At 39.6% G+C, this 21,536-nt stretch overlaps 1 protein-coding gene and 1 pseudogene across 1 annotated transcript in view; one reads left to right on the top strand and one right to left on the bottom strand.

Annotated features, from left to right (window-relative positions):
- Positions 1 to 21,536, top strand: part of LOC134534147 (death-associated protein kinase related-like) — a 159,137-nt gene that overhangs the window by 108,211 nt on the left and 29,390 nt on the right. The window lies entirely within an intron of this gene.
- Positions 17,263 to 17,426, bottom strand: LOC134534636 (U2 spliceosomal RNA; annotated as a pseudogene).

Here is a 21,536-nt window from a genome sequence, read left to right as displayed (position 1 = left end):
GAAGAGAAATGATATTACAGGCTTGAGGCGTGACTGAAGGCGGGGGAAACTGTAAGCTGTCTGCCAGTCAGAGATTAGGCCAGCAAAATATCCGATACGCCGATGGGAAAGGGGCTTCAGAGCACTGAGACAAAGTTTAACTCAGAGGAGTACACCAGACTAACAAATTAAAATTACACTATAGTAGAGCAAATAAAATTTCCACACAAAAATTTAAAATATATCGTGTCGAAATTACTAATTAACGGCACAGTATTTCACAAAACACTGTAGCTTTTTCTAAGACTCATGGCAAATTGTGAGGGGTGCAGCAGTACGGTTGACCACATTCTCATCGGCCCCGTCAAGAGCGGGACGACACCTCTCTCACCGACCTCAGCCAATAACCACAGGAGAAAAGCTACAGTATTTTGTGAAATACCTTGACACGAAATGTATTCGCGAAATACAGGTGTCTCTAGAGATTACTAACAACTTTTTGTTTTGTTTCGAACTACTTCTTATAAATTACAGTACATTTACGGATTTTTTTTTAAAAAAAAACTAACAGCGAAGCAAAAAAAGAAGGAAAGAAACCTGAGACAATGACCGAGGTCCTTGTGAAATGGCCTCGCCGCTGACGGAACGTCCACCATTCCGCATCGGAAACGACAAAACGTAGGCAGCGGGGAAACTGGGAAGCAGTTTTTTTAAGAGCGCGGAACCAGCAGGCCGGCTCCGGAGGCCTCCGGCTTCCCTTATACGGCGGGGCGCGCTATCTCGCCGGCCAATCACGGGCCGGCTAGCGACAGCCTTGACCAATGGGGCGGCCCCTTCTTGCCCGCGTGCCCACGGCTAACCACACGGCTCGGCGGAGGGATACAGACACACACACGCGCGCATGTGGAGAGACACGGCCGACGACGTAGTTTTTTTAAATATTTTTTTCCTTCCTTATTTCTTTTTTTCTTTTTTTATACTCAAGCCGCAAGGCCTCTCCTACGGAGCTGCAGTTAATAGCTGTCGATGCTGATGGTGATTGTTGTTATTATTTTTCTAGCAAGGCTAGAGCGAGGGGCGAGTTCTGTGTCAAGGCGAGAGTTTCCTTTCCGGCAGCGCGCAGCCCGCTTGCACACTTCATCTGAGACGTGCCTTGTTTTCGTTTCATTTGTTTTTTATTCAGAGCACAACGACAAGTACAACATTAAGGAGAGTGGGGCGATCGACGGCAGAGAGGTATAGAGGAGAGGAAATAACTGATAAATTAAAAGAGTCGGACAACTGTTCATGCTGTTTGTAGGTTTTTTGGTCGCCACGTTTGTCACAGTTGCAAATCTTCATTGTGTGCTTCATTGAAGGCGAAATCATGTATCAAATTACTTTCCGGAAACACAGACGGCAACATACTTGCATACTTGCGCACTAGCATTCTTGCTCATTCGCTTGATTCCACATTCGGATAAGTTTTACAGTACTTATTTTTTATTGTGTTGAAAATCTTAGCTCACGGTATAGGCCTACGGCATTTAGAACGAGTAATTTCGTGAACGAAGTCGCATGGAACGGAAATTTGTCACCACGGTGCTGCCATCTGTGGCGGATCGCGTGAACCAAAGTTCGCAAAGCCAAAGGCATTAACTGTTAAGTGAATTTTAACAATATGGGTTTTAATAAAATTCCTTGTTGAAAATCAGGTCCAAAGCCGGGTATAGTATTTTTTTGAAAGTCTTTTTGGCTTTTATCGAAGACTTTTCATTATATAGTTTTAAAGTTCGCTCTGCAAATCGGATGATTCGACAGTTGACATAGCTGCAAATTATAGCAGCGGGTGCGGAAAATACGTGTGATTTGCGTAAAAATATGTATTTGAAAAAAAATAAAAAAACAATTTGCTTATATTTATTACGCTCGGCATTATTTTAAAAAAAAAATCGATGTTAAATTACGTGTCTCATTTTAATGTTATAAATATATTTTCAACGGAAGAACATATTATGAGTTTGCTCGTTATGAAGGTTAGACGTTACCACACGTCACTTGCAAGTACTGAAAGATTCGCTCACATTTATTTATTTGTTTTTAGTTTCCGCACGTCACCACAAGAAAGTCCGTATTTGGACGATCTTTCAGCTAACGAACTTCCAAAGGCATGCGTGTGCTCCCGCTGACATTCCGGGTTCCATGACGTCGACCTCGGACATCCCCCCTCCCCCCCCCCCCCTCCACAATCCCCGCGGCACGTGCGGCACGTGCAACACGTGCTCGGGTTCGACAGGAAGCACGCGCTGGCCTGGCCCGTGCGTCGACGCTTCTCATTTGGTTACGGAACTTCGACATTTGCACGTTACGCATGACAAAACACCCCGCGTACATTTCAGCCTCGTTTATGGCGCAGTGTAGGCCTTGACAGTTGTCAGGGGACGACATTCTGCGACGTAGTAGAAGTCAACTTTTATTTTTTGGCGTGACGTCTAATAAATCGATGAACGCCGCCTGCACGCACGAAAAAGTGTCCCGTTACGCACATTGTTCCGTTACGTTGTGTCCCGTTACGCTCATTGTACGCTTGCGCCGCATATATCTCTCTTCCACTCGACTTTTTTATAAAGTGAAGTGAAAAGTTAATGTGGTTTTCATTGCTTATTACAACAACAATTTCGGCAATAAAGGTTAAAATATTCTTGCATTTTAAAAATATGATAACTAGTATAATTTCAAGTATTTATTCTTTTATTATTAAAATAAAAATGATTCAATTTTATTCATGAAGTATGCAATCATTATATCAATGTTTTGTTATGACGTTGTCACGTTAAACTATCGTCCGTAAACCGACTTTACAGACAACCAATTTTTCTGAAGTTATACTTCTTTAAGGCGCGTTATGAAACAAAAAAAAAAATCATGAGAATGAATTTTTACGATGCGCGCGAAGCATGCATAAGAAATCAACTGGACGAAAAAAAAAATGATACATACAAGTATAAATTAAAGTTGTTTTTTTTTTTTTTCATCACGCCAAGTAAGCATAACTTACAAATCGCGTACATAAGTACTCGCACACATCTTTGTTTTACCTCTCCATCGCCATATTGCATACGTCCAAAACATTGCCGAAATGGTGCTTGACCACGTCTGCAAGGTTTATGATTTCCGTCGTTAAATACAGTTACTTCCATAAAATGCAGTCATTTATAAGTTTCCACAATGCGAACCAAACATTACACATGATTGACAAAATAAAGTTTTTTTTACGTCAAAGGCTACACAGAAAACAATTAATTCCAAAATGTATAATAAATTATTTTATAGTCTCTATTTATGCTAGGGTTTAAGGTTCTCATAATTATAAAATAGCACTTATTGAATTGAATAAACCATTTATTAACTTCCAACTATAGTATTATTAATTTAGTTTTAATCATCTGTAAAAAAATATTGGTGCGAATTAATTCTCCCTTGAGACTATAACTAAAATAAGGGAGTTTTCTAATTCTTTAATAAAACACACGACGTGTAGTACCCTCTCTTGCATATTGAAAACCAGCATGAGTAGGTTTAAAGGCTTAAGTCAGAGATGCTCTTAAGATCCATACCCAACCTGGGCCCATCTTATACATCACTACACTTTAGATCAAACTTAGTCTAGGGGGAAAAAATTAACTTGGTGTGGACTTCAAAATACGCTTCAACTGCCTCTAAGGCCCGTTTTACAATGGCGCGTAAACGGAGACGTATCTTCCGGAACATTTCACTATTTGCGTCTCTGCTGCTTCCTCAATGCACGGAAGCCTAACGAATGGCAAACAATGAGAAATATTCTTTAGTTAAAAAAATAACTTTGAGACCATACATAACACGATCAGTATTTGCATATATAATTTAAAAAAAAACACAAATTCATAATTTAACATATAGATATTCTTGTACTTTCAACAATTTATAACGTATTTAGAACATAAACAAGCATTGTTACCACCGCTGCTAAATACTCTGCTTCTACTGGTCGCACTGAGTCATGTAAACGGAAAAGCTGAGCATTTGTCGAGCTAATTCGTACGGGTGCGTGTGCGCATGCGTGGCATTGTAGATATACTTCGTTCGGTGAGATCCGTCTCCGCCTCCGTGCCATTGTAGAACGGGCCTAAACACAATAATCTCTAACAAAAAAAGTTACAAAAACCGTTCACAGCGCTCGTTGCGAGAGAGAGCGCAGCATTACAGCGTCTCAGACGTCTCAGAACAACCCTTTAAACAACCCCCTTCCCTCTTTAGAATTCTTCAAGACTACGTTCTCGATTCCTCCTGCCGGGATAAACAAAATGGCCGACGCTCCCGGGAACATTCCTTTGTCCGCAGCCCGCGGTGATGCAGAACCTGTCACACCACCGCAAGGATGAACCTATTAGTCTAATGAGTAGGTCTGCTGGAGGCATATAGAGATAATAATAAAAAAGAAGGAGTGTTGGATTATTGATGGTTGTGCGTGTCTCGCTCGCCTAGTTGGTTATGTCATTTTCTCGTCATCACTATTATTCCAGGGCTCTTCGTGGAAAATTTATTCCCGCGGCCCTCTTGCATTTGTTGTTGGGTCATAAATTTCCCTCAACAAAACTTTAACCGCGTAAAATTTTACAGCTTGAAAAAATGATCATAAAAATAATGACTTGCGTGTCGTTTCACCAATATTAAATAATATTTAGTTAAATATATGTTGAAGAAACTCGAGGCGAAACACGAATTGGCAAAGGAGGAGCTGTCGTAATGAATTAAAAGAAACGGCCGTTCGTGACGGGACGGACAAAAGGAAAAAAACTGAATTGCCAAGTTGGCGCGTGAGACCGAGCTTTGAGGGTTATTAGGGCCGCGCCATCTTGGATTTCTCCGCTTGTTGCCGAGCGTGGCCGCTTGGAGCGCGACTGCCGCGTGACCTTCGACCCCGCGCCGCCCCTGGCCACGAGCGAGGCGGGCTGTTTCCTTGGGACAGCCGCGGCGACAGACCTGCAGCTGGTGGTCGGAGCGCGCACTAACGGTATCATGTAGTTCAGTGCTAGTGAGCCTCCCCCCCCCCTTAAATCCAAGTCGAATCGTTTCCTCAGCTAAAGTATTGCTGTCCGCACCGTATCATACCTACTCTTAATCTATACTAATATTATAAAGCTGAAGAGTTTGTTTGTTTGTTTGTTTGTTTGTTTTAACGCGCTAATCTCAGGAACCACTGGTCCGATTTGAAAAATTCTTTCAGTGTTGGATAGTACATTTATCGAGGAAGGCTATAGGCTATATTATATTATCAATAACATTAGGGATCCTTACTAAAAGTCCAATTTAGAATCAAATGCGTTGGAGGGGGTTAGATACAACATGCAGTACACGTACGAAGTGTGTGTTGACAATGCCGCAGGCGCTAGAAGTTTATTTCCTATTGCCTATTAACATTGTTGCCACGCACTAGATGCCTTATCATTCTTAATTTTCCCATACAAGTAATAAACACCTGTGTGATATTAACAACGAAGCAATCAGTACCCTCATAAGAGTTCAGTTAGTATTTAAATACTTTTTATCACTTTAAATCGCAAACCTAAACTATTGTTTTTTCCCTCTCTCTGTGTTTAATTTGTTTTATTATTGCCCTTTTTTTCAAGTATATATATTTTACAGACTTGAAACTTCACATTAATGTTCCTTATATTACGCAGGATGACATTTTCCGAAAATTAGATCCAATGGATGGTTAAAACCAGGCAAAGTGGGTACTTTGTCTGCATGAGAACAGGATTTTGCATTGTTCATGCCTTCTGCGTCTCCATGGCAACGGGCATCGCGCGGCAGTGGCGTACCCACAAGGAGGGGCATGTATAATGAGCGGCGCAAGAGTGATCTGCCTGTAGACTGCTGTAGCGAAGTACGGGTACATCAGTTGTACGTTGCGTGCACGAGTCGGGAAACCATCGGTACTATTCATTTTCTTTCCGGTACATTATACAGCATTGTAATAAATTTTCACTGAATTTTTTTTATTTACCATTGCTGTAAATGGGAGATGTGGCTTAATTTTTTTCCATTAGTATAGCCGTGCGAAGCCGGGTCGGGCAGCTAGTATCGCCATAAACATTACGACTGTTTTTTTCTTTGTAGTACGGTTTGCAATCTGACAAAAGAAAAAACATAAAACACTGATGTAAATGTGAGTAAAAATGTTTTAAATTACAATTTACTTTATCGTCGGCTTAACCAATACTTTTAAAAGTTTATAGAGTAGGTACCTATTTTTTTACGAAACTAAAAAATTAAAATTACAATATATTTTTAGGAAGGAAAAACTTATTTTATATTAGCTCGTTCTTTTGATGAATGGAACGAAATAAGACAATATTTCTTGCATTAGTTTTTAAAAAAAATGTATTCAGTAGACAGTGAGTAGTCACTAAAAGTGCCACCAGAGGTCTTTCTTAGACTGTTTGGACTCGTACTAAATAAAAATTTGCCAGGGGCCTAAAAAAAAATAGCCACCATTGACCAACGATTGTCCATGGAAAAACTATGAAAATCTGCTGACGAAAACATAACAATGCGCTTTTGTTTTCCAACTGTACTCAAATAGACATCTCATTTTGTTGAAATAATTATGAATTGTGAGTAGTTATTTTATGCAGAACAATATCGTGGAGCTATTTGGAAAAAGTTGGAAGGTCCGGTTTCTGAACTCCGGCGTTTTTAAATAACCAAGGTGAATACGGGGGCGAACACGAGGGTAAAGGAACTAAATACTTAATATCTAGATGCTATTTATAATAACTTAGTTAATATAGTAGATTCAGACTAAATTAATAATACCTAGGTATAATTTCCGTCTTTGATAAGTATTTAATTAATTAGCTCAAATTTTAAATTTAATTTTTAAATAGCTCAAGATGTACTTTATAAGACATATCTTATCTAAAATGGAGTCTTTTAACCTTCTTTTTACTTTTCATGCACCTTTCCCCCTCCCCGGCCTGCTTATCGAATGATTCGATAGTCGAAGTATCTGCTTCGGCAGAGAATTCTAGCGGCGGATGCGGTAACTACGTGTGATTCGCGTCCAGAAATGTAGTCGAAAACACAATTTGCGCGTATATAATTATCAAGCTCGGCATTATTTTAAAGAATTCTACGTTGAATTTCGTGTCAGAGTTTCGTTATATAAGCGTATTTCAAACACGAGAACAAATGAGTTTGCTCGTTACTGAGGTTAGATGTTACACATCTCTTAAAACTTATAGAAACTTATAGAAAAAAAATTCATTTTGCTAAAGTGCAAAGAAAAATAATTGATATGTAATGCAGTCAAAATCTGGGACATTTTTGTTACATAACACCGCCCAGGGCCCTAGTGGATCTAATGGCCAAGTTGTGGCCGTAATTATTTAAGATTGATGGTTTTAATCTCTGAGATGGAGCATCACACTTCGTCCCAAACTAGTTTCATAAACGTGTTTCGTCCAGGACTACAGTTGTTTACTTTTGGTTCTGCAGCCACCATATTTAAATTTTTTATGAAACGTTTAGAATCAACCATGAACACGCCATAACCTTGTTGTGTAACAAAGAGCTCAATTGTATTTTGATCAGGTAACTTACCGTTACACGCATAGCTTCTTGTCCTTGACTTCACCGCAGAATGCAGTGTGGTTTACATAACTCTTTTAATGCCCAACATACCTTGTGGGGGGGGGGGGAGGGGGGAGTATATTTACGAACATTTCAGGCATGCATGCACCTCAGATAGACTAAGGGTGTGCGGTTGTTTCATATAACTGGATCTTCGTATGAATTACGACCTTATCCCAACTTCTGAGTTTCTGTAAAATCAGGGTAAACAGGTGCGTGAATGTAAAATGAGTGGTTTTTGTTGTATGTAGACTCAACAAGTTAGGTTTCTGTTTATACTCCAAGACGATTCTAATGTCTTAACGTTCATAGGAATCCAGCTAAGTGCTAGTAAATTTACGATGACAAATGTAAATTCTCGATGGGCTATCGCTAGATTATATATAACCAGTGCTGTGAGGTTCTTTTCGTTCGCGACACCGTGCAGTCTTCAACGTTTTCCCATCTGTTACCAACATTTGGGAAACTGTTCTGACATGCTATCGAATATTTGGTTATAAGCGAGCGCGAACTGTGACCTAATTCCTAAATACAACCTGGCCTTTGTTTTTTTCTCCGTCGAGCCACTGGTAGCATTCGTTAACCAAGAAAAATAACTCGGGAGAAAAAAATTAACGATAAAATATGCGGAAAAAATAAAGGACCAAAAGGACCGTCGGGTACAGAAAATGTTATTCGTCTAATCAAAGTTATATAATTCAGGATGTATTTTTATTATTCTAAGTTATTCTGTAAATAAAATTTCTGGCAATAGAAAGTAATTTTTTTGTAATAAAAATATATAGAAGTTTAAAAACTAATTGTAGTTAAAAAATATATTATTTAGTTAACTATTATATATCGTTTAGTTTGGTGTTTAAATACCTCTCTCCCCTTCCCGAAAAAAAAATCATTAGCACAAAATATTTCTACCTGGCAAATTCATAAATTTCCCTTCACAAGTGAAGATAAGTTGAGAGATGCGGAACTCGGTCATAAAATATAAATACCTACACGTAACCGATTTTGAAAAGAATTCGAATAGTTGAGGATACGAAACACGGCTGCTACAACAAAATCTTCCTTTCATCGCAGACGCCTTCGTCGCGGCAGTTGGCATTCCTCGGACGTTTCTTCCCACGTACGTAGTGTCACAGGAAACTGCGTGTCTACGTGTCGTGTAGTCGTTGAATAACTCCCAGCGGCTGAGTTCAACCACACTCCCACGGGAAAGGAAATGTCGGTACTTCTTGGCGGTCAAGATCCGGCTGATAAAAAGTTTAATTTTTTTCTTCCTGCCGCACAAGAATGTCTTCTCAGGCACGTCGTTGCCATCCAACATTAGTATTGTCAAATTTTTGTAGTTCGAAAATGATTTAATTCGTAAAATTCATTTTCTTGGAGCCCTTTCACTCGGGCAACTGAGCTGGCGGCGGTCGGTGGTTCGCGAGTTGAGTTGCCGAGACAAGGCAACTGCAGTTGCCGCGTCGGAGACTTTCCAGCGCCAGTTTCCCGACTGCTAAGGAGATCCCAGGCGATATCACCCGGTGTTCAACTGTTCGCTGGAGTGAGCGCCGCCCTCTTGCGCAGTGGGCGTTAATTCCATTTTAATTGCGTTGATAATGGGCGAATGTGTCCATATGAAGAAAAAATTGGTTGTCTATAAAGTCGGTTTACGGACAATAGTTTAACGTGACAACGTCATAACAAAACATTGATGAAATGATTGCATACTTTTATGAATAAAATTGAATCATTTTTATTGAATTATCACTATTTTGTATGGATACAAAGAAGGAGTGAAATGAAATTTACAATTTAATTGATAAATTTACTTTTATTTGCACTCATTAATCCAAATATGCTTATTACTTTAACGAACAGATTATTTTAACTATAACTTTTATACATGTTTGCTATTTAACTTCTTCCAATCAGTGTTATTCTGTTAAGGATAGGGCGATGATAGGAAAAGTAGAAAACAAATGGGAGTGTTTCAAGTTTAATGTGCCTCGAAAAAGTCAAATCGATGGTTGTTCCAATCGAGTGGAAGAGAGATAGATGCAGCGCAAGCGTACAATGAGCGTAACGGGACAATGAGTCATCCCTTTTAGTGCGTGCAGCCGGCGTTCATCGATTTATTAAACGTTGTCACCTCAAAAAAATGTGGGCTAGTCTTTCGGAACTTCAAGAGATGTGCAACATCTAATCCATGTGTTCTCACGTTGTAAATGCACTTATAAAACGATACTCGGACACAAAATGCAACGTAGAATTCTAATGACGAGCGTGATAAATAAACGAAAATTGTGGTTTAAAATATATTTCTGGACGCGAATAATCACGCGTAGTTTTTCGCACCCGCCGCTAGAATTCGCTGCCGGAGCAACTACGTCGACTATCGAATAAATCGATTAGCAGAGTGAAAGGTTAAACTATGTAATGATTAAGGCGCTAAGTCCCGGAAAAATACAAAACCCTTTTTAGGACCTGCTTTTCGACAAGGAATATTATAAAATACTGCCTGTTTTGTTAAAAGCACTAATCAGTTGATACCAACAAGTTTCCCTTCGTCTCTATGAACTTCGGTTCAAGCCATCCGCCACAGATGGCAGCACTGTGGTTAAACATTCCCGTTCCATTACTCCTACCAAATGCCGTGTACCGAGAACTAAGATATTACACATCAAAAACTAATCAAGACCAAATAATTTATGGACGCATCCTATCAGTGCTGCCAGACGGAAAGAAATCAATTTTTATAACTTCTTTATAACGTCACCAGAAACGTTCAATGAAATGAGCCAAATTTTGAAACTGGTGTTGAAGTAGTGTCGATGTATACCTGTTGAGTCACAATCAGGTATAAACTGTATGAGTGGCATGACATAATAAAATGTCTGGACAAATGTGCAACACTTAATGAACAATAGTTCTTTAGAAAATAAAGTATTATCATGTATCAAGAATAATTTCTGATTATTGTGGATTTATAATAACGAATCAATACTAAGTTGATATTGCACTATGTTCTTAAATTACGTACCACATATTTTTGCCACAAGTTTACTAGCGTAATCAACATTAGATATTTCCCACAGGGCTGGCCACTCATGACCAACTCAATGAATGTCTCGATATCAGTTGAAACAACCATCTTTAACCAATTTTTTGTCTTGAAGTCAAAAGAAAATTACCACCCTCCCACCAACCCTCCTTTCCCATCTGGATAGCTAACTTATTTGTTTTTTACCATTATGATGTTTAAGAAAAATTCCTTGAAGATGTGTGGTTAAATCTTTGTTAAACAATACTCACTTCGTGATGACATTTCTACGAGTCTTCCTAGCGAGTTCTTTCCAAGCAAATGAACAAACATTTAGCATTAGCCTTTATGCGTCTACGATTTGTTTTGCTAACCAGTCTCTAACCAAAGTAACTACAACTTTAGTCGAACAGACATCCTCTCCATAGTTGTAGAATTATTTTTTAACTTAAAATAAGTCGTAGATAAATTGGTATCCTGACAAGTTGAGATGCCGGCGTATTCTGAACCCAAGCACATGAACTAAAATTAAAAAAAAAATCTATATTTATTTATGCTTGGCGATTCGGGATTAGTTTCTCCGTAATGGTCGCTGAAGTCTTAGGTAATTTAGTTTCAATGAGCTAGCGTGTTGGAGATAAAACATCCAGCCAACCATATCACAAGTATTATCTCTTGTTCAATCCGCAAGTTTCCTATCCTCTGTCGATCCAAGATTCTTAGTTAAGCTTGCAACTATCAAGTCCAAAGTCGGAACCCACAACAAATGGAGCTTGGAACCAAATTCGGCCCACCCGTTCGGCAGTTATCAAACAAGAAATCAAATGACTTCGTGGCATAATTACCACGCGTATTTCTTATTATGCTCGAAAGGAAACAACGTTGAAGTGTAATTAATGTGAGTGACCACCGTATCAGTTTATTTTATTTGTGATGGGAGCCATTAATCACTGTAGACTTATTATTATTATTTGTTGGCATGCTTCTTCAAGGTGACGTAATTTCATTCGTAGAAGGAAGTATTGTTATTAATGTTGCTGAGCAGCAAGTGAACAATAAATCAGCGGATTGAAAAAGAATGTAACAAACACTTTAATTTTATATTCACAAAATTTTTATAAAAAAATTTAATATTGTACAAATGAAAATTATTAATGATAGGCCTATATAATGATAAAAATATATTTGACAAAAATTATATGTATAAAGTGCATCTGCACTATTAACCGGTAATTTTAGCAACAATAAATTAAGTGACCACAAAAAAAATACTAATAAAAAATTTCAAAAGGGCATAACTACAAAACAGCAAAACTGCTTTAAAACACTTTCGGGAAAACATACACATATATATACACATAAAAAAACTATCAACGGATTTCTAATAACAAGATATAAGTATATTTAAAAAACAAAAACTTAAGATTTTCGAAAAGACATAAGTAAAAAATTCAAAATAACATCAAAATATTTCCATTGACTCAAACTTGGATTTCAAAAAAAAAATTCTACCATTTTTTGTTTAGATCTAAACTTTCTTAGATGTAAGCTTTTTTTTAGTAATTATAAGCATAGTTACGGCACTTAATGATGAATATAACAAACACTTTCATTTAAGAATTAATGCGTTTTCAACATACGTAGCTGTATTTCAAATGTTATTCCATTGTTACTCTTCCATTTTCTATTTTATACACATCTCTATGGAGTAGGCTAATATTTTTGTGCTTCATGATACACTTGTATCCACGGTATACACATCTCTTTGGCGCTATAGAGTCGGTTGTCGGTGAGTGAGTGATTGTGTAGGAGCTAATGCAGTTTGTAGAGAAGCGTGTTCCCGATGATGCTGGGAGCTGGTCGCTGACAGCTGCAGTTTCGAGCGACGAGCGGGCGCGAGATGTACGACTCCGCTAACCGTCGCGTGTGTACATGGTTGCCAGCGCGTAGCACAGGGATGTTAGACAGTGGCTCAACGAACCTGGTACAGATGTCACTAAAAGCTGGTATCTGAAGAAGAAAAACTGGTACACTCCAAGATCTTACACTGACAAAGATCCTGTAGATTTTTTTTTCATAGATTATATATATATATATATATATAAATGATATTTATATAAACTGCTTTAATACGATATATACTTTGGAAACATAAAAGGTTACACAATTGTCAACAAATAAAGTATGATAAGGTTGGTAACCTATTTTTTATTCAATCCGCACGCCATGACGGCAATACGGCATGGCGCTGTGATCAATTTCTACAGAACTAGCTTCTGAAATTATAAGATGGCCATAAAAACTTTAGCACCTAGTATGAATGGTTTCAATTAAATTAGCACTTAAAAATTTCTCTTAAAATGCAGTTTTATTGAACGTATACAGATGGAATTATTAAAACGCAACTATTCAAATTATTCGTCCACGCCTAATGTTAATTGGTAATGCATGGCGCATCGCGTATGGTCGATGTTCAAAGTTGGTATTTCTGCATACCAGCACAATTTATACTTGGTACATGGTACAAGACCCTGAAAAATGGTATGTGTACCAACAAGTTGGTACGTCTAACATCCCTGGCGTAGCAGAACAGGTTCCGCCGCCAAGTCGCGAGCCATCCGCAGACGTGTGCTGTCGCCGTCTGACGCTTAGCCGTCCACTCATATTTAGTCAACCACGAGTCATCATTAGAGCTCTTTCCTCTCCCCTCCACTCCTTCACCAACCTTGTATTGGTTGTCAGCCACAGACTGAGGCTTCGTCACCGTTGGGTAATCGTCGCTCGAAATGGCCGTTTCACAACCTGTTACTGCACTTAAACGTTATTTGTAACACGGCATATGCATATTTATTTCTCTTTTCTTTTTTACCGATAAACTGTTGAAAGCAGACCGCTGTCCGAAGGAAATACGGCTTAGCCTCAAGAAGTTCAGTGAATCACGTGTTGTTAAAACTGACATAAAAAATATATGCAGAAAAACCTTCTTAGCCACATTTTCAAGCTAAATATTTCTAATATAAATGAAGAATTGAACAGACTTTTTATTTGTTTTCAAAACTTCTACTTTTATACCTCTCGAGTATACCATATTTTAGTCGATGTCAGATTAATCCTAATTTTATGACGTTGACTGCATTAGTGTTTTCAAAACACAATCCTATTGAGTGATCAGACCAGTTGTATTTGCCTAGGCTCTACACACAATGTAAAAACAATTCCTAAAATCACGTATATACACATTTTTTTAAAATTTCATAATTTTGTCGTGTAGTTTTTAAAAACTTAAGTGTACCTATTTTAACACAAATTTTTGCTGAAAAATCAAATCATGCAACATGCCTAGGTTAAATTTCATGCATTAACGACTAAACTTACAACTAACGAGTTTAAGTGCACATTTGAATGTTCATGTTAAAACACTTACAATAGGTGTAAATTATTTTGTTATAATTTTGTATCACTACATCTTATTTTTTAAAAATACACTTGCGTCATTTTAAAAGTGCACAATATTCGTAAAAGTAAATCTACAACTACTAAGTTCATACAAAAATGCGTAATTAGCCAAATCTCGTTAAATTTACTTCGTGACGAAAGTGCTATACTTTTTTACTTCCTGTAATCAATTTGCACCATGGCCAAGAGATCAAAATTTCGAACAGCAATCGAAAGGGCATAGGTTCTAAAATCGGCCAGTTCACTTGATTTTTAAATAAGTTTAGTTGAGTCAAAATATTAGAGATAGAAAAAAAGTTAGTGTAAAGTACCTATACATTGTAGATAAATGTAACTTATATTATAAAAATTAACAATTTTTTTAAGAAGAATTTTACACGTGTTAGTTTGTGTAAATTTATTTTAATGTTGAAGTAAAAAAAATGGCATTATTTGTAAATTTATTTATGCAATGCATATGCAAATTTACATACAACTAAGTAAAAAACACCAACATCTATTGCAAATTTATCTAAGCATAGCAATTGTACTTTTACACTTTTGGTGGTATTTTTACGTGAATATAAGTTAGAATAACACAAAACTTTGTAAGTGTAATAATACAAACGTTCGTGAAACTGCCATATAAATTAGTCGTAAAATCACTAATGAAGACTTGATTTCTGCGCATGTCTGAACCAAACGATTACGTATTCAAATTTAATAACAATTTGTTTGTTTACATTCTTCGCGGAAGACTTTATGTAGAACACGCGTCTAAACACAGTAAATGTTAAACGGCTTGTTGGAAAATTCCGCGTCTAACCATCTCATTTATTTACAACATTTTTTATGTCTTTTAAATGATCGAAACGACAGTCTATTCCTATTATGGCGTTGATATTATCATAAAAAGTTGAACACTGGCGTATTTTAGCCGTGGGCTATAGCGTGTCTTCGTTGGGCATTCTCTCTCTCTCTCTCTCTCTCTCTCTTTCCAAAGCATGATTTATGCCATTAGCGCTGTTCTTGTTTCGGCGTGCTTTGTTGCCAGATCTACGCCACTGAGCAAAAAGGTGTAAGTCACAAGTTTGTAATGTAATGGAAAAAAAAATTAACGTATCTGAAACATTGTGTTTTGTAAAGTAAAATTTGGAATGAGAATTTCGAAAGTACATTTTCCTGTTGTATTTTATCAAGAGCATCATTTTAAAATATTCATTATTTCTAAGGAGTTGTGATTGACAGACGCCATCTTGGTTTCAACTGTTTTTGTCAACAAATGCCTTGTTATTAAATGCTACAAATAGTTATCCTGAAAAAAAAAAATCATTGGTGTTTAGCGTGGAATTATTCCCCCCCCCCCCCCCTCCTGTCAGAATGACTATAACTGTGATAATACTGCCAATAAACACTAATTTGTAGTCTTACTTGGTACTGCTATCTAAGCGTGAGACAGACTATAGAAGATAAAATTTTCACTGGATGCATCTCGCTAATCTCACGTGATAAATATCTTATGTCTCTCCCGGCTCTTCTTTTTTATTGTACTTTCGACGCAGCGGGGGAAAATAAATAATGCCGCAGCACGAGGAATTAATTATTAAATATGTTAACCAGATGCAGATTGTATCTTGTTTCGTATTTCACGTGATCGCGAGTTACGCCCCGTTCCGCGCGACAAGCCCGATAAATAATCACGAGAGAGATGCGATTGTGCGCCACGGGCCGCCGATCCATAAACAATACCGTCGCGGTCCGTTCGGCCCACTTTTATTTTTTTGTTGCGCGTCTTCGGCGCTCGATGGCGACATCCACGGGTTGTTTAATTGCCGGTTGCGGACTCAGGTTCGAGCCGGATGCCCCGGGACAGATGCCCACGCGCTGGAGACCAGGCATGTCTCCGCGCTGCGGGGCTGCATTCTTCCAGGTGCCTCTCGGAGGGCCCCCGCCTAGTCAGGGGCGTATCTGTGTCGGCGAGGCCGCCTCTAGCGCGGTGTCTCCCGAGCGCGGCTCCAGAAGGGCGATAGCCCCTCCCGAGACCAATTTTATTGATTAGTGTATATTTATGTTTATACAGGGCCGTATTTAGAGGTCTGGAGGCCTCGGGGCAACAGAGGAGCGGATGCCCCCTGGCCCCAAATTATTTTTCCAAATAAAATGAACAATTTTTTCAGTCGAGTTTTCCAATAAATAATTTATTGTGAAATCAAGTAGATTCTCTAAGTGTTTAAAAAACATACATAAATATAATCGGAGACACGAATTATATGAAATGAAATATGAAAATAAATCTCTATTGTGGGGGCCCTCCGTTTGTGGAAGCCCCGGGGTTTTCGCCCCGGTTGTCCTCCCCTAAATCCGGCCCTGTAGGTTTACTTAAATATTTAATTTCATTTGTTAAAATTTTATCTCATCGAAGGTTGCATGGAGCTACTAAGTTTCTGTATTTGAAACCTGTAATTTGTAAATAATATTCCAAGGCCAATATCTGACCACTTTCATTTTTTTTTTTGCAACTACCACCTTTCTTTGTGCTACAGCCCCTCCCGAAAAGTCATCCTGAAGCCGCCATTGTTGTCTCCTCTGGACTGGCGCGCGGTCCTCTCGTCGTGCGCTGGGCAACTACGCCCTTTGAGCGTTAACCATAGCAAATTACGGCTGAATAAGGAAAATAAAGGTGTAATTCAAGACCCTCTAGTGATTTGAGGGGTACGTACCGGATGTTTCATGCCTTAAAAATAATTCTGAAAACACGCGTTTCAGTCATTTTCACTCTCCCTAATAATTAAATTTGGAAGACGCGAAAAATCATAGAAAATTTGGGACTGCGGGTTACTACCCGAGAAGGAATTGTAATTAAAGCGTACACGAGGACTCTAATAATAAAATTATCTAATTTTATACGCATACAGTTGATAAATTCCATGTGCTGGGGTGCTATCGTAAAAAAAAACAGGGGAAGCAGCAATTGTGTCGGCCATTACCGTTCGTAAAAAAATTATAAATAAATACAATCAATAAATTATGCATTGCATAAACTAGCAACCGCTCCGGTTCAACTGTACAACATACAATCACTCTGCCGATTTTTGTGGTGAGTCAGCACCGACCCGCACAAGTGTCAGCAACACGGCGGCTAATACTAACTTAAAATTGATTACATTTCGAGCTGGCCCGATCCCGGTGGTACTGCAACACCGGGCCAACCCGCGGCGGAGGTGGGGCAAGCCCCTAGCACTCCGCCCTGTTCCAAAAACCAGTACAGTTTAGCCTTAATGTTTAACTTTTTTTTAATCCGAGGCTCATTTATAATATTACAAATAATTATAGGCGCACTTTATACAACAATCTGATAAATATTTTATGATAATAAAGTCAAAAATTACAGAAAAATAACATCATACAAAACAAAGTAAAATAAATAAATAAAAATTTATTCATACTTGTGTTATTGGGAAACACGAGGCTGTATAGTCGCTCAAATAACACACAATAATCATGTGTCAGCAAAAAAAGAGTGGTAAATACGTAATAAAATTTTATAATAGTGTAACTACATAAATTTTTATGTCTGGACACATTTCTCTGGAATACCACTGGGCTCACCCGGAATTATTCTCTCAGCGAGAAAACGTTTTGTTGTCTTTGATCAGGATTTATTTCTGTTCGATCACTATTAGAACTTTAATCTTATTAAAATTAACATTTTATATTTTATTATTTCTTACTTTTGCTATTTGTTATAAATATTGTAATTTTAGGAATTACAGTAAACGAAGAATCTAACTGAAACAACCGAAGAGTTCTTCATCATTAAAATAGCTGAATCTTCGAAATAACTGCACCGTATTTTGATATTCCCGGTATATATTTCGTTCTAAACAAACAAAAAGGTAAACACAAAAGTGGACACAATAAAAGTTTTCGAATGTTTTTTTCTAAAATGCCAAGCATATTATTTTGGATTGAAGTTCAGAGTAACTGAAGTCAGTGTTCCGCAACTGCGCGCACCATGCTTGCCGCCTCCCCCTCCCCCGCCCACTACATGCCTCGCAGGGCGGTCACGTGATCGAGAGAGCGCATAAATCCCCGCTCGAGCGACTGGGCAGGGTTCCAGCCCGTCTCTCCCCCCCCCCCCCTAACCGCGCTCACCCCAGGCATTGAATCACCGCCATTTGCATAAACACGGCGTGCTCCCTCCCCCTCCCCCTCCTCCTCCACGCCACACGAGTGATCAAGACGTGTATTCACAAGGCCGGTGCGTCCGCCACACGTCTGAAGGGTCACAGGTCGCCGCGAGTAGCACTTCCTGCTGCGGACGACAAGGAGAGAGAGAGAGACAGCTAATTCATTATGGCTGAATTTCAGGCTATAATTCAAAACTGGCTCATTTCTAAGCGTGGACCATTTTGTTATCATTGATAAGGCGCTCCCTGATTCGTTTTGCTTCTCTCCATAGACGGGCATCGTTCGTTCTCGGTCGCAGATGGGCGTGCCCGGTTGATTTCGATCCAATCATTGACACTGCGACCAAATGACCGAATTTCCGTGCCTCCAGCGATGACATAGCGCAGCTTAGCCGCACGAGATTGAGCAATAACAGGTCTGTGATGCCCTTAGATGTTCTGGGCCGCACGCGGGCTACTCTGAAGGAATCAGCGTGTCCTCCTAGCCCGAAAGGGCCGGGTAACCCGTTGAACCTCCTTCGTGCTAGGGATTGGGGCTTGCAATTGTTCCCCCATGAACGAAGAATTCCCAGTAAGCGCGAGTCATAAGCTCGCGTTGATTACGTCCCTGCCCTTTGTACACACCGCCCGTCGCTACTGCCGATTGAATGATTTAGTGAGGTCTTCAGACCGGTGCGCGACGGTTCCTCGCGAGCCGCTGATGTTGCTGGAAAGATGACCAAACTTGATCATTTAGAGGAAGTAAAAGTCGTAACAAGTCTGAAAAAGCTTCTCCGCTGCTTGCGAGGGTCGGGACTTCGATCCCGACAGCCCGGCGTGCCTCAGACCCGGGGACTTAGTTAGTGGTTCGGAACCCACCTACAATCTTGCGAGGTTCCGTCGCCTCTGGCCTCTCTGTGCGTGGCCGTGCGACGTAGCGCCCTGTCAGATCATATCACAATTACCTGACAAACTGATTAGGCATACCTTCTGCAAATATTCAAAAACGCGTGTACGCAGGTACGTGCGTTATCGGCGCGCGGTACGCCACGTACGGTACAACAATGGCGGATGCGCGGGAGTATTTCCTGAGAGAGTACCTACGTTTTACTAACCCCGAGTCAAGACTCCGTTGATACATAACATAATACATGTAAGTATACTTAGAGACCTGAAAAATTCATTCGCGGGTTCATTTCGTGTTATGCGAAAATTCAAATAATTATACCTTAGTGCTGCTTCTGCCATTGGTTCTCTGTTAATCTGGAGGACTGAGGGCCAATTAGAGACCCTCACTCATAGAAGTGTCGAATCACAGGCCACCCAGTCGAAACGACTCACAAGTCAGCGGCCAAGGGACAGTTGGCATTTGCCCGAGTGTGTAGAGGATATTGGAGTCTATCCTGAAGGTCATTGAACCCACGAATTTTTCCGGTCTCTATACATAACATAATACAAATAATTATAATACATCTAGTGTGTGGTGGCGAAATGAGGTGTTGTCGTGAAAGGTTTCGGTTTGGTTGGTTTGAGAAAAAAAAGGGGGTGCAGGAGATGAGTTCTTGACCCAGGTGGAAACTAGTCTAGTTAGGCCTCTGATAGCAAATCCTTTGTCAGAAACAGAATTTAGCAATGTGAGTGACGTCAGAAATGCCTCGAAGTTAGGCAGCTCCAGGTCTATTTCCTAGAAGGTAGGCAACCCTTCATGCTCTCTCTGAAGAGTCCGTTCATGTTTCCAGAGTTACTTGATGCTTGGTGAACTTTAGTTAGCGCCATCCGCCACAGATGGCAGCACCGTGCTTGCTACACATTTCTGTCGCATTCGCGAAATTACTGCCACCAAAAGCCCTACACCGAGAGCTAAGCTGTTACATATTGCTGTCTTAAATGTAAAATGTAGGCTAAATTAGGCGTGTTACATAAATTATATTCTCACATTAATTTTATCTTAATTTTATTTTTGCCGATAGGTTAGGTTTTTACGCACGTCTAGGGTATCGTAACTTAAATTTAAAAAAACTTTTTCCCTTAGATCATAAGATAAGTGGCATTAAAAATACTTAAACTTATGCAAATGAGTGTAGTAACTAAAGATGCTACACTTAGGAGGGCGCTCGATAGTAGAAAGAGGGAGGAGGGAATTACGAATAACGTAAATTCGGACAATTGCAAGACTCTCTGCAGGTGAAACTTATTGTTTAGTTTTATCGTATACGTTAATTATTGATAATTTTAATTTTTCAAGTGGTTTTCTGAAGTGTGAAGTTCCACTTCTAACGCGCTTAGTGGCCACGTATCCTTTCTATTTTTTTTTTATTTTTTTCCTAACCTAACTAAAACTAAGTGTATCTTGGAGGGGTCCGGGTTAGGGAGGGACCTAGGTGCGTCTCAGGCCGAAGCCTATAAGCCTAGTCATGCTGGGATTAGCCATGCAGGGAAAGGGTCGCATGCATCATGTGCTAGGAGGGGATCGGCCAGCCACGGCAGCGATTGGCGCCATGACTAACTCCCCTCACTCTTAAATCTGGACTATAACTAGAGATAGGTTGGGCCCAGGTAAAACCTGCATAGACACAGGGAAAACCCTGGGCACATTCATGCTGGACTTTATAAATTTTTTTTTTAATTTCCGATCGCGAAGTTTCACGAGCGAGCGGTGAACCTCGGACACGTTCGGGACCGATCGGAGGTCAATGCGTCGTAAGCTTCCCTTCCCCGTGGCTCGCGCGGGCGACATCGAGGCGACGAGCCTCCGTGATGGATGCCTGCCTCGCGCCCCAAGGGCGAGAGAGACTGCCCGGAGACTTGGGCGCACGAGTACAGCAGTAACCCGCCTTGTACGGCAGCCCCTCTTCTCCCCTGCCGCGGCGGCCTACACTGTTACAAGGTCCTGGTCACACCGTCAAATTTTTCGCTTCCAACACCACAACACAATATGTTGTCATAACCCTCCGACATTATTTAACACGTCACCGCGAACGTCACTATCGCAGCCATTTTTGTTTGACAAGTTGAATAACTTGAGTTTCCATCAAATACGTTGCATATAGGATAGGTTCTAAAATATTTTGGGTGTTGGGTGTAATCAGCCAATTAAAATCGTGCTCGTCGAAAACGTAAAATGGCATCCGTTTCCGTCCCAACGAATATTTAAAATTGCAAAGAACACACGGGCGATTAAAGAGGTTTTAAAAGTGAAATAACAAAAAATAACAATAACATGAATGTAGTAGGCGAAATATTTTTATGTGAAAAAAGGGGAATTATGTTTC

This window comes from Bacillus rossius, chromosome 7 (assembly GCF_032445375.1).
Source record: "Bacillus rossius redtenbacheri isolate Brsri chromosome 7, Brsri_v3, whole genome shotgun sequence".
Lineage (NCBI taxonomy): Eukaryota > Metazoa > Arthropoda > Insecta > Phasmatodea > Bacillidae > Bacillus > Bacillus rossius.
Note: the sequence above shows the minus strand (reverse complement) of the source record. Positions and strands in the feature narration are given on the sequence as shown.